Source organism: Zalophus californianus, chromosome X (genome assembly GCF_009762305.2).
Source record: "Zalophus californianus isolate mZalCal1 chromosome X, mZalCal1.pri.v2, whole genome shotgun sequence".
In the NCBI taxonomy this organism is placed as follows: Eukaryota; Metazoa; Chordata; class Mammalia; order Carnivora; family Otariidae; genus Zalophus; species Zalophus californianus.
Genome location: NC_045612.1, coordinates 17650470 through 17666968, shown reverse-complemented (window position 1 = coordinate 17666968; position 16499 = coordinate 17650470). Strand labels below are relative to the sequence as shown.

The 16499-nt window shown below is 45.3% G+C and overlaps 1 pseudogene; it reads left to right on the top strand.

The window, feature by feature from the left end:
* Positions 1 to 1950: 1950 nt before the first annotated feature.
* LOC113930521 overlaps positions 1951 to 16499 on the top strand; it is a 62353-nt pseudogene continuing 47804 nt past the window's right edge.

Genomic DNA, 16499 nt, shown 5'->3' with positions numbered 1-16499 from the left:
AACTCTCTTACACTTGTTTTAGACTTCATGCTTCTCACAAAGGGCTTCCCCATACCTTATCCGGATTGTTCTTCCCAACAGCCCCATGAGACAGACCAGACATGCAAGTATTATTACCCCGGTAACACTGATGAGAAAACCTCCAAGATTCAAAGACATAATGTGATAATCCCAAGATCACATAGCAGGTCAGCCACGGAGATGGGACCATAACCCAAGTCATATCCGTCCATTTCTAAAAGATACAAAAATAAAAACTCCCAACAAGCCATGTGGCAGTCGTTTCAAACCTAAATGTCATAGGCAAAAACTTTTGAATGTTATCCAGATGTCTTTGAAAGGCTCAGGGGAATCGATACTCACCTTCAAGAGCCAGGCCTGAAAAATGCCATGTTATGAAACACAATGCCCATTTAGGATTTACTAGATGAGAGAGAAAAGTCGGGGACCATATAGACCGGGCCAGGTTTCAGAACGTTTCTTGTTGCTCTTCACTTTCCTGCAAACCATGACCTTAGCACAAGATGGAAGAGGTACGGTGTTGGCTGTGTGTGGAAAAGCGAGTTTGTTTCAGACGATTCACTCCCAATTTGTGGGCGGGGAGGGGGGGGGAGCAGAAAGTGGGAGACGCTTTGGAAATCACCCTGCAGTTGGATTTTAAATGTTTGGAGAACCTTTTCCTCCTTGTAGGTGAAAAGCCTCAAGTGGTTCAGGGAAAGTCTGGCTCTGTTTTACTTTCATCCTGTTATCAGGAAGGTAAATGAAGAAATCAAAAGGAGAAGTCCGAATGAAGTAGCCTTTGAAAGCCTCTGAAATCGCACTTCCTCAGGCCAGTGGAATTTGACAGCTAATCATGGAGACTATCGATGATACAAAACTCAGAATTTCTCCGAATGTAGTAGTGACACGCCTGGGTAGGGAGAGCCGCTTACATTCACTACGGGAAATCCACAGCTTCCCTGAGGAAAAGTGGTTCCACGGGTCAGAGTCAGGCCTCATGCTTGGAATTAGGGGGTACAGGTCCGACCAAAGCCCTCTTTTTCCTACCTTGCCTTCACAGACCGAGAGGAGCACAGAGTCCCTCAAAGGAGAGCTCCCCACAGGAAGGAACAGTGAGCCTAAGAGGGGGCTAAACCTATGAAGCTGACGTGCCAGAATCCCTCCACAGGCCACCCAAGCAGTGAAGAAATTCATGGAGAGAAAGAAAGAAAAGACCCACAGCCGTGAGCAGAGCCAGCTGGGAGGGATGTTATTACTTTATTTCTGTTTTCTTAACTATGCGTGTGTGCGCGTGCATGTGCGTGCGTGTGTGTTGAGGATTGATTGCAGAAAATGTCTGAATCCACGGCCCTCAAGATGGAAACTTTTGTTGATATAATTTCTCCTAACTTTCCTACACCTTCCTTCCCCTCCACTCCAGTTCCCCAGTGGCTATCAAGAGCTGTATATATCTGACCACAAAACATCCAGTCAGTTCAAGTCAAAAATGCAGCCAGCCATCTGGATTGACTCAAACTCTGTCTACACACACCAATTGGCTTGGGGGTAAAAAAATGTAATTCAGCGGAACAACTGGTTATTTTTAAAACAACGAGTTGAATTCAGACAACCATCCAATTAGTTGATTTCAAAATGCCCGTTTGGCGACATGAAAAGGGTTTTTTTCTTTTTTTTTTCAAAGGGCCTTGTGTGTGCATAAACAACCTGAACGCTATTAAATTGACGAGCTATTTTAGAATCAAGTAGATAAGGCCAAAGCGGCCGGCCTCTGTTTATAAAGGGAAAACCTGTTAGAGTAGCAGTCCATCAAGCACTCCAGAGGGTGACACCTTCTGTTGCAAGGATGCAGTCTGCCCCTCGACAGCAGGGTAGACATATCCCTCTTTGTAGCACAAGCACCTCGTTCCTTTTTTACAGAAACCTCCCGGGCGCCTCCTTCCTGGACGCGCCATGCTAGCCGGAAAGAAGGCCGCAGATTCAAACAGACTCTCAGAGGCCAACGGGCTAGGGTTAGCTCTCGCCACGTACCATTCCCTAACGCACACCAAGATGGGAACTCCATTCTCTCTCGCCTTTCCCGGGTCTCAGCCTCGCCACATGCCCCCCAAGGAAGCCTCCTTGGAGCCCTCTGGCACACTCCGGAGTGGGTTGGGTCCGTGGAAACTGCACGACTCTATCTCCCTGAGCTCCCCCACCCCCCCGCAGAAATGTGAAAGTTCCCTTCTTGTGTCACATTGCTAAGAAATGATTTAAGCAAAAAAAGGGCGGGGGGGGGGGGAGGAAGGTCTCCTCCTGAAGAGAATTTTATTTGCACTCCCCATGCTTTGTCATAAAGGGCACTGAACCGTGTTAATCATATAAGAAGTTTTAGAGAAGCTCTCTTTTTCACATTAGGCTTAAAACATCACCCCTGAGGTGGTGCTGATGGTTCCCTTAGAAAAGATTTCTTTGACATCTAAGACACAAAGGACTTTAGCAAACGCTCCGGCGTTAAATGAGTGGCGCTAAGTGCTGACTCTCCATCCCCGGTGACAAGCATTGACTAAGTGAGACTTTTGTTACTGCGAATGTCTTACTTGGGTGTGTCTTAATCCCGAATGTTGTGGAGGTTTTGTTTTAGTGTGTGTGTGTGTGTGTGTGTGTGTGTGTGTGTGTGTGTGTGTGTGTGTGTGTGTTTAAATATTTATTTTATCAGAAAGGATCCTCACAATGGAAGCATTCATAGCCATCTCTGTGGCTGAGTCTTTAGGTTTAAGACTGGCTAAGCAGCCTCAGGTAGAAGGTGTTTGCACAGCTACAGAAGGATGGAATCCCAGCCCCCGAGTTGGAAGGGGCCCCATTAAGCCAGTCCTTGCCTTCAAGCATCCAAGCCAGAGGAAGAGCCACCCTTTTTTTAAGATCTCCAAGGACAAAAACTCCACACGTAGCTCTTTTGTTACCAAGAAAATGTGAACTACAAAACATATTTGCAAGGGAAGAATATTATAATCCATATTTAAATGATTTCCTTGCTTCACTATTTGCCTTCCTGAGTTTTAAAAAATGAATAAACAACAAAATGTCCTTTTCCCTTGGGGGAAAAAAATCCTTTCAATGGAAGCATTTCTCCTCTTTTTGAGGATCCACACGAGACATTTCTCTCAGGAAATTCTATCAGAAACTGTGATGTCTCTCCTGAAAAAGCAGGTCTGCTTTTATCTTATGGATGCTCTGAATCAAGAGTTTTGGCTTCCTTTGGCTGTTATGTTAGCTCACAGCCACATTTGTAATCAATGAACAGGACCCAATCCGCGTCACCATGCTTTCCCTCCCTTATCTTCTCTTCACCCAAAGTTCTTCCCTTGGTTGTATCTTTTGTGGTTCCTGGGCTTTGGGGTTGGTTTGTTTTGATGTCTGTAAGTAGTTTAGTGACACAGTTAAGAGTAGCAGAGGCCTCCGCTTGGATCCCAGCTCTGCCCTTTCCTAGCTTCCCTTCCCCGAGTCTCAGTTTCTCAATCTGTAAAGTGGGGGTTGTTGTCAGCATTAAATGAGAGAACGCATGTGCCCTACCAAGCCGACAGTAAGCAATTCGGTTATTTACTAGTATAACTTTGCTACTGCCTTAAATCATTTCGGGAGCAAGCAGGGCAAAAACTGATTGTTTATTCCCCCAATCCAATTTCCCATCTTTTATCCCTTTTCCCCTTTTTTATTTTGTATGACTTGTCTTCCAAGTGAAATCACTTGTTGCTGTTTTCACACTTTGCCAGAACTCCTTCTACTACATTACATGACAGTGCTTCCCAGACTTGCTTGATCTTAAGAATCAACAGAAGCGCTTATTACAGATACAGATTCTGACTCTTTAGACACCTAAAATTATTTTATAAACAAGCAGTCTGAGATCAGATGTTTCTGGGACTGAAGATGTTGGATGTCCTCATCGGCTTTTTCAACAATACACGCCACGTTGTCTGTACTTTTCGCCAAGAATCTAATCACAAACTTCCAAACTTGCTTTCTCTGTAGTGAGTGTCCCTCTAACATTTTCATTTTGTTCTCTTGTTTTTCCTTCAGTGACTCTTTACACGACTTCTCATTCTTTGACTTCCCGTCCGGCCCCTGTGCGAGGCTGTGTCTGTCCAGTTCCTGATGCCCGCCCCCCCTCTTTGTAAGACCATGTCCTTCAGCACGCCTCACCCCCCGCACTCCTTGGGGTGAGGTATATCAGAGCTAAAGTTGTCAGCCTCTCCGTATCTTTTCCATGACTGAAAGTATATCGCCATTAACCAACAGTTACTCAGGAACCATTCCAACCCCTTCTTCAGGAGAAAAACATCTGCAGGCCTTTTTTATTTTATTGGCCTGCTTGATGGCTCTACAACACAGTGAAGAAGGAGCCCCACCCTCCACGAGTCTCTTCATCCTGCTGGGGAAGCCATACACAGTTGAGAGACCAAAAAGTCCAAAAAAAAAAAAAAAAAAAAAAAAAGAAAAAAAGATTTTATCCGCCTTCCTCTGTTTTCCATGGATGAATGCCAAATCCCTCATACTTAAACTTTTCCCCCCTTCCTTTATTTTGCCTGCCAGTTTTCCTTTGAATGAATGAATAAATTGTCCACCCCTCCAAATTTTCTCAATAATCTACCTCTGTAGCTCACTGCAGTGTTTAACAACCTTGGTAATAAAAAAGAAGGAAGGAAGGAAGGAAGGGAGGAAGGAAGGAAGGAAGGAAGGAAAGTCTTGCCTACTAAAATGCTGAAAGCTCTTTAGCTTTATCTTAAGACTTGGTTCGGCTGTTTCCTCTTGTTACGTGTACATTGCCAGGATAGTACGAGTATTTTCAAGATGAATTCTCTGCCAAAAGATCTTGCCACTGAGTCATCACCATCCTCATCTTTTCTCAAAATGTGAGCAAGTCTCAGCCGCACTTCATTCGCTTTAGTAAACACCACCTAAGGAAAGAAAGCATCAGCTTCAAGAACATGCACCCTCATTGAAACGAAAGTTTACTTACGGAGTGCCTACTCAGGGCCCGGCACTGCGTTAGCCCCAGAGGTAGAAAGAAGGGCTTGCCTTCAGGCACACACGCACACACATGTACTCCCGGGTGTAGCATCCAGAGAAGGGGCGCAGACTGGAAACATTACTGGAATTCCAGGGAGGGTGCAATTCTCCCCCAAGGGCCCCGGGTAGTCACAAAAGGTAAGGCTCCGAGCCCTGAAGAAAGGGTAGCAGAGAGCCTGACGGAATTAATGTGGACAAAGACCAGGAAACAGGAATGAAAATAGTTTCAGCTATTTGAGGGGGAAACAATTAGGAGACCATTTGCCGAGGGCAGACAGTTTGTGTAGACTAGAAGACGAGTGGTAGATAATAATGGGGCGGTGGACCTTAGTCTGCTTGGAGAGGGCCTTGAATGCTAGGCTAATTAGCGTCGCCTTAGCCTATAAGCAGTAAGGAGAGCCGCCCTCACAGATAAAAGAAAGCAGGAGACCCCTGGGGCTTCTGGGTACCTTCAAGGAAAGAAGCAGGGACATTGATTACAAGAACTCTGTGACACGTCTTGAGTTTTTATCACTGTTCATATTTGTGACTTTGTTCTTCCCCTGTGGTGTCGGCGCCACTGGGGATGACAGCAAGGAGAGGAGAGCTAGAGAGCTTACTCCTGTCCCCAAAGGGCCAGACAGAGGCGAAAAGGACCCTAAGAAATGGACTAAGTGGAGGTGGTTTCAGAAGTAGGAAGACAGACCAGGAAAATCACCGGGGCTCACAGAAGAGGGAAGAGATGTGGCCTATTTGGAGTCAGCGAGGAATTGCAAAATGCCTTTGAGGGTTGAACTGTGAGGAACCTCAGCCATTTCCCCCCCAGCTCCACTGCTCCAGCAGTGTCTCACATGCTATTTTAGAGAACCGGAATTTAAGGGGCACCGTTGAATGAATGCCCCGTTTTGTGAACCCCAGAGAGCCCTGAGACGACTCTGTACCTACAATTGACCCTTGAACTACATGGGGTTAGGGGTGACGACCCCCCATGCAGTAAAAAATCCACATACAACTTTTGACTTCCCAAAAACTTAACAACTGTTGACCAGAAGCCTTACAAATAACATTAACCATCAATTAGTGCATATTTTATAGGTTATATGTATTCTATATTGTATTCTCACAATAAAGTAAGCTAGCAAAAAAATGTTATGGAGAGAGTACTTTAAAAAATCACATGGAAGAGAAAATACACTTAACAGTACTGCGCTGTATTTATTGCAAAAAAAAAAAATCCATATATGAGCAGACCCACGCTTTTCAGACTTCTGCTGTTCAAGGGTCAACCTGGTTGAACTAGCTAGGATTGACTGAGTACCAGGGAACACGTAGGTTGATTCCTTGAGCCTCCTAATTCAAAGGTTCTCCTTGGACAATAGTGGCTCCGCATCTCCTCATTCAGATTTGAGGCAAAAGTGAAACAAAAACAACAACAAAATTCTTTTCAGCCAAGAGTTGATCGTGTCCTGCTAAGGTAAGGGTTGATCTGCTCTCCTCCTAATTCAATATGGCTTCAGTATTGTGAATGGGCGGCTCTCTGTCCAGGACCACTTGGAAAAGGCTTCTGTCTCTAACAATCTTCATTTCTCACTGAGCTGCTCTTTCAGAGTCCTAAATTCACCCCTGTCTCCCTTCGCAAGCAGGGGATTGCCAGTGTTTGGCTGATAGGGCACAAAGTGATTGAGAAAGACCCTGTTGCCTCCCTTCATCCACTCTGCCCCTTAGCCAAGCAGACAGGAAACACTGCTTTCTTCACTGACTTGTGATCACTTTCATGAGCATTTTGTCCAAGCTACATATTAGATCCTCAATAGCATTTGCTGAACAGGTGAACGAATGAATGCCAGGCACTATCCTAGGTTCTGGGCATCTGCCAGTCAAGAAGACGATAGACAGAAATCCCCGCTTTTAGGGAGAGATTACGTTATAGTGATAGAAAAGAAGGAACCATAAAGTTCCAAGTTATGTCAGACACAGCCTGAGCACATGAGAACTACTCAATAGATAATGTGGTGAAAAGAGAGACTCTAATATAATAATGCATCTAGTTTATGTTTCTCCTCCTCCTCAGTCTCATTAAACAACACTGATTATCCTCAAGTGTTAAAAAGAGAGTCACCATATGATCCAGCAATTCCATTCTTAGGCATATGCCCGAGAGAACTGAAAGCGGAAGCTTGAGCAGATATGTGTACGCCCGTACAGTATTTTTTGCAAGAGCCAAAAGGTGGAAACAACCCTAGCGTCCTTCGACGGATGAATGGACAAACAAAATGTGGTCTATGCATACAAATGGAATATTATTCAGCCTTTAAAAGGACAGAAATTCTGACATATGCCACAGCGTGTATAAAGCTTGAAGACATTATGCTAAGTGAAATAAGCTAGTCAGAAAAGACTAATACAGTATGATTGCACTTAAATGAGGTGTCTGGAGTAGGGAAATTCATAGAGACAGAAAGTAGAATGGTTGCTTGCCGGGGGGGGGGGGGGGCTGGAGGGGTGGGAGGAACGGAGAGTAACTATATAATGGATATAGAGTTTCAGTTTTGCAAGATGAAAAAGCTCTAGAGATCTGTTGCACAACAATGAGAAGGTATTTAACGCTACTGGCCTATACACTTAAAAATGGTTATGATGGTAAATTTCATGATAGGTGTATTTGAAATGATGATATGTGTAATTAAAAAATTGTTTTAAACACTTGTTGAACACTCGTTTGTGAGAAATGTACAAAGATTAACAAACATGAGCGCTTTGCTAGAGTTTACATTGTAATACAGACCCTTCATGATGTGGCCAGGCGTGTCAAGGCCACACAGACAAGAGAACACAAACATTCAACCCAGATATGGAGAGGCAGCTGGATATTTACATTACCTAACAGAGCAAAGGTGAGTGCATTTGGGGATGGAAGGAGGGCAGGCTGTCCACACAGTATGATTTGCCCGGATGCTGCTCCTGATCCGTTTCTCCAAACTTTATCAACGAACGCCATTGCCCGTCATACATTGCAAAATTACAGTTCTTTCTTTCCAATCTTGAAGGGTTAGGATCTTCCACAATTCCTCATGAGTAGGCAAATAACCCAGGGAGGGACAAGAATGGGTTTGAGCTAACAGTTTGCTCCCTGTTTTATGTTACAGGGCTTCGGGACGAGAGGCGAAGAAGTGGGGTAGGAAAGGAGATGGGTGGGCAAACAAAGTCAGCTTCCCACTTTGACGCCCAAATGAAGGAGACTGGGGATGCAAAAGATATTGATGTGACAAGTCCACACGCAGACAGGTTTACAGGGGCTGTCCTCCCCACAGGTAATCGAGAGCAAAGGAAAAACCCATTTCCAAACGTTCGCACTGCCCAGCCTCCAGAGGTAGTGATCTCCTTCCTGATGCCAGCAGTATCCCAGCGGAGGCCGGCCTGGGGATGGGGATATTTTTTCCCAACTCCGTATTCTGTATCTCTCTTGACAGAGACCGCTGGGTGAACCTCCTTTTCCCCCACCAGGCCAGCCACGCCTTAATCCCTCAGGTGCCACAAGAATCTAGGGAGAGATCTCTTTGCACTTTCCATGAAGAGAGAGTCTGTTGGACAGGATTCTTTAAACCACATCACAAATGCGTTTTCATCTCCTTAAAGGAACAAATTGTTTTTAAGGACTTCAGCACATTGTTTATGAGTCAATGGAAACTGCTAATAACAAATGGGTCTTATCTATTCACGAAAGCAAGTCTCTGAGGGTCTCTCTTGGGAACCACTGCGAGCAGTTAGTTTGAGTTATTGTACACATAGACTTCAGCTAATAAAAGGGCATGTTTTAAAACATTCCAGAATTCCAACCTGTCACTAATTCAGATTGGTCTGCCTGCCCCCACGCCCATTAGTCCAAATAGATGAGATTTTGCTGAGGCAGATTTTTGAGTCCTTTGCAAATGGTAAAGCAAAAGAGGGGATTTCTCCCCCTCTCCCTCTCTTAAACTTGAGACACATTGTTTGACATCTCACTATTAGGATCAATAGGTGACAATTTCTCCCCACTTGTTATTTACCTTGGTTCCCATTTAGCAAGTTGCATTACAACAAGAATGCGTCCTGACTTTCTTGCTTAGTGCCAAACAGCTTTGTTTTTCCATAGGCTGACTCTCTTTTGGTTCCATAAAGGTCATCATTAAGCTAATGCCAACTTATATTTTTAAAAGATTTTATTTATTCATTTGACAGAGAGAGAGAGAGAGAGGGCACAAGCAGGGTGAGCGGCAGGGAGAGGGAGAGGGAGAAGCAGCTCCCAGGACCCCAGGATCATGACCTGAGCCCAAGGCAGACGCTTAACCGACTGAGCCACCCAGGCGCCCCTAGCTAATGCCAAATTAAATTACCTTTCATTCATTTGCAAATGGAAAGCACAAATGCTCATCAGTGGCATGACTTAGAAGTATCATAGAAGATGCTCTGGCCAATCACTCTCTTCAAAACAATCCTGTGGATTGCAATACTTGTGACATGCTATTTTTGAATAGTGTTTTCCAAGATCAACAAGCTATAAACCACATGGTCAGAAAAAAAAAAAAAAAGCCATGGGCGCCTGGGTGGCTCAGTTGGTTAAGCGACTGCCTTCGGCTCAGGTCATGATCCTGGAGTCCCGGGATCGAGTCCCGCATCGGGCTCCCTGCTCAGCAGGGAGTCTGCTTCTCCCTCTGACCCTCCCCCCATCTCATGTGCTTTCTCTCTCATTCTCTCTGTCTCTCAAATAAATAAATAAAAAAAAAGAAAAAAAAAGCCATAAGCTATTTAATATTTAAGGGACTTGTGGGAAAACAATATTTCAATGTATATTTAGGTTTTTTTTTTAATCAGCTAAAGAGCACTTCAGCTCTAAAGCCTGTAGAAACCCATCACACCAAGGTTCCAGGCTTACGCAGTAGCTGGAGTTTCCCAGGAAGACATGGAACCAGGTGCAGAAGCTTCAAATAAGTCTTTAGTTTCCTATATACATGTCAACTGATTGTTGTGTTGGCTTCCCGTATCACAGAAATTGTGGCTTGCTGATGGGAAAGCATTTTTAGAGCCACAGGAATAAAAAGGGAACAGAGATGCTCCTCCGGTTCTGATTCTAGGCAAGAGAAAGGGAGTGCGGAGACTGTGGAGATGTGAGCTCCCCTGGCTGGCATCAGGTCAGAAATGTGACTGACTGACGGTCTGAGGCAGTTTGGTGCTGAGGGGAAGGCCTTCTGGACGGGGCTTTGTAGCCCAGAGACTTTATCATCCCTCACCTCCCAGCATGCACCTGATGAAATAAGCTTTAAAAGCTTACGAGGCAGGCAGCTTTTAACAACAAAGGGATTCCCCGTCCAAGAAGTTTCCGGCCTGAGATGACACATGTAGTACAGAAGTGCTCCATTGTTAATCAACCAAATGTATGCATTAACTGAGGGATAGAAAAGCCTACGCATTTTAGGGTCAAAGGCAAAGTCAATGAATTTGAGATGCACAATCTTACAATTAAGACTTCAAAACCAATTTTCAAAGTACAAGTAGCTACAAGCCAATAGAAGAGGGCTAAAGTAAAGGCAGGGTCAATGATACTGTGGCCACCGCAGCAGAATCTTCGGGAGGCACTGTTCTCACTTAAAGGATTCTTTTTGTTCGGGCAATTGAAATCCGCCACCTCCTCTATGAAGTCCTTCCCGTCGCTGGCTCTTTCCCTGGCTAAAATATGGGTCACTCTTTGCTTTAGGCCTCACTCTGCCCTGATAGAGTGAGACCATGGAGGAATGAGACCATGATGCTCCACGTCGCGCCACCCCTAACAACGGACCGCATTTCTGTTTTCATGCCTGTGTCCTCACTAGCCCTCGAGTACTTTGAGGACAACGTCCTGGTCTTTTGTGTGTCTCCATCACCCTAGCTCAGTACCTGGCACATAGTAGGTGCTCAATATGTTTTTTTCTGAATGGATGGTATCCCATAATGCCCTGTGGTAAAGAGAGCACCCACTGAACAAATGCTCCTGTTAGAGTTATGTCGAGCCAATTTAGGGCCCTGCAGAAGAAAGAGAACTGTAAATTCCCAGCTCCTAAATCAAAGGTTGAAAGCTTGCTCCTCCCTAGCCATAGCTCCTTGATATGGCTCCTGATTAATAATCTGTTACATCCTCAAAAGGGGTCATTTTAAGGTAACCCACCAGAGCTCCCATGACCTACTGACCTTGTTATATCACCAAAAAGGAGCTAACTTTGGGTCAAAGGATGGCAGAATACTTTGCTGCGATTCACATATTACCCAGAAAAGTTTGGCTTCCTGGAATTCATAATAAAAATTCCAAATCCCCAGCAATAACTTCCCAACCCCACATTTCTTGCTAACACAGCAGAGTAACACTTGGATTCTATGCCAGGCCTCCTGACCTTTTGCTAATTGCAAAATAAACAGATCTCCAGTTTAGAGGGGCCTTCTCCTTTTATGGGCTCCCTGCAGTGTAGGCACTGCTTGAATGGTATTTATTTCTGCCATATTTGCTTTCCAGCACTTGTTCAGAGCAGGAGGCAGGTGCCTGGGAATGGAAAGAATAGGGATTGGAACAAGAGGAAAGAAGCAGGTGCCCTAACGTCCTGAGTGAAGTGCCCAATTTATTCTTCAGAAGAGGCTAAGGTCCTAGGAGGATGTGCGCAGACGAAATTTTATTTTAAAAAATTTCAACAAGTATTTCTGAGCCCCTACTCTCGTGCCTAGCCCTGCCCTCGCATAACTCACTATCAGGTAGGGGAAACAGACATGTTAAAATGTGATAAGCACCATTACGGAAGCACGGACCAAAAGCTGGGAAAGTCCAGAGGATAGATAACGGTCCCCTACTGGCCAGTGCTAGTGACTGGCATAGAAATATGATAGGGAAGGGCGGCGGCAGCATCATGGAGATGTGGCCTCCTCTGTTTTGCAGGCTCCGAAACGTAATTTTATGTGCTGCTTTTGCTCTAGCGCTAATCAGACTCCAAGAGACGGACACGTGAAAAACCAGAAAGATAAATACTAATACAGATGTAAGCTAAAGTTCATTCACTATGTATTTACTATATGCCCAGAAGTGTTCTAAGTGCTCGGCATGAATTATCTCATTTAATGCTCATCGCGACACAAGGAGAAAAGCACTATCACCAGCTTCATTTGTTAAAAAAATAAGTAACAGAGACTCAGAAAGGTTCTTGCCCACACTGGTCAAGTGAAGATTCTTATAAAAGTCTGTCTGATTCTAATGCCCATGTTCTCAACCCCTACACATGTAGTCACTCATTATTTTATAGTGAAAAAGTGAACTGTCAGCTACTGTGTGAGTTCCTTCCCCAAAAAGGAAAATGATGGAAACCGAGTTAAGTCCTGAAGATCATTTGCGAAGTGTCAAAAGCAGAACAAGGGGCTCAAGAAATACCCTCCGTGAAAGAATAGTTACGAGTCCTCAAGCTATGCCGGTCTAGCGAATTAGACTCCTTTACCCCCGCCCAATAGCTCGCAGACTTTGAGTGATCAGCCAGGACACTCTCTCCTGCCGAAAGCCCAATGATTAAGTCGACCTGAGCATTGCTGCTTTTTCTGTCCTTACGTACCCACATCTGGGCCCCGCCCTGAACTTCCGTCAGTGACTAGGGTCTTACATACTCTCCTTGCTCAATTTCTTCCAGCTGCCCCAGCTAGATCCTCCTCTTTCCAAATCCTACTCCCTGCCCTAGGGTTGCTCCACTTGCTAGATTGACCCTCCTCGAACTCCTGATGATCAGAATTGTACCAGAATTACCTATTCCCTTTGGACTACCCAGCTACCCTCCCCAAAGTTCGTTAACTTATTCATTTAACTGGTGTTTACTGGGTGCCTACCAGGTGCCCAGCACCGTGCTAGGGGCTTGAGGGACAAAAATGAGGGACGTCTTATGCTACCATGATGCCAATGTCACTCCGGGCTTAGGAGATAGTACAAAAATGACCAAGGTTTATCAGTTAAGGTCTGGGCAGGAAAAAGATGGCACCCTCAAACTGAGTAATCTGGGGGAGAATTTCATAAAGGGGCTACTTACAAAGGTGTGGGTAGAGAGTGGAACCTTCACAAGAGATGGGGTCATACCTGGGAGATAGTAACTGCAGGGCGCTGTTACCCACCCAGGGCCAAGGAGAGGGAACGGTGTGCAGAGTGTGCTTTATAGGACCCTGTGGCCTTCCATAGAGAGAGACGCAGGCACTGCCGGTCCTCAGTCCATCAAGAGAGAGCCTGGGGAATAAACTCTCCAGCTTCACTCTCCTCCCACCCTCCAATCCCCAGCTGGTGCCAAACACAACCAGAAGTCAGGAGGCAAGGCAGTCCATGAATGCAATCCATATGGGTCAGCCTCCTGTCTCACAGAGCAGGGTGAAGAGTGGATCTGGACATCCAGTAACACTATGCAACTGGATTATCTCCTCCCTAGCCCCAGTCTGCTCCGTTTAGGATTCCTTCCACCTCCCCCTCCTCCTTATTCCACCCTGCCAAAGATTACACTTCTTGTATGGTTACGCGAGCTTTCCGAAGACCCCACGACGATTTAATGACAAAACCAGATCGCAGACCTGAGACCCTGTTTCTGTTTCTTTCTACTTCATTCTCCCTAAGACAGTGAAGTGCTAACATGATAAGGATGATGCTAATGATGATGATAGCTGTCATTTTTTAAATTCTCGTGATGGGCCGGGGACTAGGCTGTTTTACATAGAATGCCTCCCTAGGTGTCTAATCTCAGGCAGGAAAAAACCGCTGACTTCTAGTAGACAAGTGAGAATAAAGACCAACTTCTTACCTTTACAGATAGCAGAACATTTTTGTGGGTCCCATTGCCATTCTGCCTCTGTCACCCTTGAATTTCTGTGTCCCAGATGCAAAGAGGATGTAGTTAACACATTCTAATTATGGGCTCTAGGAAGAGAGCTGCTTTTATGGAATGTACTCCCGCTGCCACTTTGGCTTCTGTCGCAGAGGCTGCTGAGTATGCTAAATGCTCTCCAAATGCCCAAGGGGCACCCTCAAAGTTTGAACGTGCAAACACAGGAGCTTAATTATGGATCCTGAGAACCAGAATGATTCCATTTACAGCCTTACAGTCCTGAAAGGCGATGTAAGTGTTTAGGGGAAAACCCAAACTGCACCTAAGGGTCGAGACAGTTGCATCAGTGATTTAACATATCCATCCAGTACAGCTCCCCCAAAAGTTATGGAATCTGTGAAGGAAGCCAACACCTCTACTTGCCAGCCCTGGAGGGGGAAGGGTGTAGGGTGAAAGGAGGCTGAACAGAAGCCCAGCAGACGTGCACACACACACACACACACACACACACAGAGAGAGAGAGAGAGAGAGAGAGAGAGAGAGAGAGAGAGAGACCCGTGCGTGCACGTGCACGCACACAGGGCAGCTTACCTTTTTTTGCCAAATATTTACCCAATAGTATGTAATCTACATCAGGTCAGGGATTTTTGTCCACACTCCCACCCACCCATTGCAGTATCTCCAATACCCAGCATGGTGCCTCATGCATAGTACATGCTCAATAAATAAATGAATGGGGGCGCCTGGCTGGCTCAGTCGGAAGAACATGGGACTCTTGATCTCAGGGTCGTGAGTTCAAGCCCCACGCTGGGTGCAAAGATTACTTAAATAGAACTTTAAAAATGAATAAATGAATGAAATGGGGGGAACTTTCCTCTGCTGCCCAAAGACTCCTTAATAACCCCTGAGTTTATCTCAGTTGGAAATTTCTCTGGGCATCTGGAAGATACTATCCCTCCCATTCTCTCATATACCGGAGTATAATGCTTTAACTTTTCCATAGCATTTTCCCAATCATGGTCAAATAAGTCTTTCCCTAGCATTAGTTCAGCCCAAAGCTACTCAAATAAATCAAATGAGTATGGTTAGATCCACTTTAAAAATGTAGAGATTTACTCCTGTGCATTTGGATATCTTAGTGTTGTAGTTGAATCTGAGAGACTCTTAGGAAAGAGATAACAGGCCCAAACCTCACTTGACACACAGTGCCAAAGTTAATGTTAACTGTTTCTGCACTAGTGAGCTTTTCATTATTCAGCTGCTGCCCCAGCTCCAGAGATGTGGGGCAACTGACAAGACGGGTAATGAGCTTTCATTTTCTTTATACAAAGTCAATTAAGGAAGTGGGTGGTCTCCACTTATTTTGTAGCTTATTCTGATCAGTAACCTCCTTTCTTCCTTGCAGATAGAGTCTTTCCTATGGCTGGAGAGTCAGGGCCAGAAATAGTTTGGCTGCATTTATGCTCTGTGTATCGCTCAGGGGAAGGACATGCCTGTTACACCAAGGATTTGCAAGGTGGTCAATTTGCTGCAAGCAAATCAAATCAGACTGGGAAGCACTCTAAATTTCTAATACATTTTATTTCCAGACCCTTAACTGAGATTCCCCAAGGTGGTCTACTTAGACTAACTAGATTTCAGTCAAACGTGTATAACCTGCTCGATTTGTAAGTTCCTTGAGGCAACTTACAAATGTCTGTCCTATTCACTGCCAGGTCCTCAGTGTCTACCTCGGTGTCTGGTACATAGTAGGTGACCAATAAAATATTGACGGATAAAGGAAGGAGTATTTTTCTAGTTCATCTTCTCACCAATTGACTGGCCCAACGTCACAGTAAACATTGTAGGCATCTCCCTAAAGGAAGACCAGTGGTGAGGCTGATGGCAAGCAACAACTTCTACTCTTTTTTCGAATCTGAGGCCATCATTTGTTCGGATCGTGTGGTCATTCATTCATGGATTCAAATGTTTATTGGAACACGTATCATGCGCCGAGTAGAGGGGATGCGTATGTGAACAAACCGTGTTCCCTGATGTCAAGGAGTTCAGTCTCCCCAGGGAAGAGATAATGAAATAACTGCAGCACTATCTAATAAGCGCCATGAGAGGGGGCGGGCCCTGAGGGCCACGGGAGCACAAAGGAGGGACATCTGATTTAGACTGGGAGGTCGGAAAGGCTTCCCAGAAGAGGCAAGGGTTAAATCGAGTTTTGTAGGGCAAGTGGGAGTTAGCCAGATGAAAAGGGGAGAGAAAGGCATTCCAGGCACGTTTTAGGCACAGACCAGTGAAACGGGCATGGGGCTTCCAGGGAGCTAAAGGAGCCCTGGAAATGCCTCATGACATTTTGCATGCTGGCTAATTCTTTGTTGTGAGAGGCTGTCCTGTGCGTTGCAGATTGTTTAGCAAATGGTATCCCTGGATTCCACCCACTCAATACTACTAGCACCTCACTCCCCCGGGGCTGTGACAACCAAAAATGTCTCCGGACATTGTCAGACGTTCTCTGGGGTGCAAAGTCACCCCCAGCTGAGAAACAGCGCCAAAGGTATGTGTGAGGAAGTGATAGGAGATGAGGCTGGAAAGCCAGGCAGGGGTCCAGGTCATGAAAGTCATGGGCGTTGTGATAAGAAGTTTGGA